General features: G+C 44.2%; 1 long non-coding RNA gene across 1 annotated transcript in view; it reads right to left on the reverse strand.

The window, feature by feature from the left end:
- LOC118327545 overlaps positions 1-1540 on the reverse strand; it is a 21696-nt gene extending 20156 nt beyond the window's left edge. The window contains exon 1 of the long non-coding RNA XR_004796704.1: positions 1306-1540. This is a non-coding gene — a long non-coding RNA (uncharacterized LOC118327545). The remainder of the gene's footprint in view (positions 1-1305) is intronic.

Consider the following 1540-nt stretch of genomic DNA (forward strand, 5'->3'; position numbering starts at 1 on the left):
GAGCTGGTTTGGGATGAACTGGACCGAAGAGTGAAAGCAAAGCAACCTAGTGCCACACATTTATGGAAACCTCTGCAACAGAGTTGGGAAGAACTTTCTGAAGAATATTTGATTTCCATTGTAGAAATAATGCCACAAGTGAGTTCAGCTGTTATATCTGCCAAAGGTGGTTTAGAATACATTGTGATTTATAAATTGATGTCTTGTTTAACTTCAATTGTTTATTCGTTCCATGCTTGCTTTCATTTCAGAGTACAATGAGACATAAATGGGGTTGTTCTAAAACTTTTGACCGATAGTATCTGTATATATTTTAAGTGTGTGTCGCGCTCTATGAAGAAAATGTATTATTCCTCACACAGCCACTTCTGTCACTTTTTGTGTGCTGTATACGATGAAAACCTTAGAGGAGAGACTTTCCCCTAAGTGTGCACCTTTCTACCCATTTGGACAATTTGTTAAATCGAGCCATAAAAAGACATGCAAGAGGCAGGGTTCTAGGAGAGAGTTCAGGGTGGCAGAGGGACGCAGCCAGGAGGAGGAGGAGGAGGAGGAGGAGGCTATAACAGGTTTTTCATCCACTCTTTGGAACAGATACAACTGTAGCCTTTAGATGTGGTCAGATGGCACATCGGACAGTCTAATTAGTTTAACATACTGAGGCCAGGTAACACCTGTGTTTACCCTACTATTTCATGTCAAAATGGCAGGCTGTGAAAAAGGTCCACTGCAGCTTTCCTCTCAGTAACATTAATCAGGCCACAGGCTAAAATACAATTAATACAAATTCCAGGACAACATGGATTATTTCCTGGATATTTTGGTCATGATAATCCATTTTCATGACTGGAAAACTAGTCTTTACATTTCCAGGTTTTCCAGGATGAATGGGAACCCTGTAAAAAGAGGAAAACAGCATGTTCTCTTGAAAATTGTGATTTAACATTTTGGACTCAAAGTAAGGGCGCTGTCATTCTGAGTTAGAGGAGGATGATGTCTCATTTCTGTAGTGAGCTGAGAGAGAAAGGCAACACCCCTGCTTGCTATCAGTGAGCATCCCTCCCTCTCAGCTGTACGCTCATAAGGGAAGCAGACATTCAGGTAGCCCACTGTTGCCACTGCATTGAAGGCGTGTTCAGACATCGGCTTGAATTATTGCTACGCATGGACAAATGGAGGATCTGTTTCCCCCGGTCAAAACACAGACACACGCCCATCAGTCCAGCATCCTGCAGCAACCCTCCGCCACTCACAGCCACTCACAGCCACACTGCCGCTGAAATAAACCACAGTAGAAATACTCACCGCCTATTGTAGGTGTTTTGGACCGTGCCTTTCTACATTCAGAACTCCCACTGCTAACATGTTATTGCGCCTCTAAACACTGTATCAGTCCGCGCGAAGCGCCGCAAGACGTTGCTGCGTTGTTCAGAACATTTATGTTTTATAGGCATGCGCGTGTTCCTTTCAGAGGACACGCGCACGGTGTCTGCAGCGTCGCTAACAGCTAGCAGCTACGTGAGCTAGCTACATTTCTGGC

This window comes from Morone saxatilis, unplaced genomic scaffold (assembly GCF_004916995.1).
Source record: "Morone saxatilis isolate NCDOM2014 unplaced genomic scaffold, NCSU_SB_2.0 Contig17, whole genome shotgun sequence".
NCBI lineage: Eukaryota > Metazoa > Chordata > Actinopteri > Moronidae > Morone > Morone saxatilis.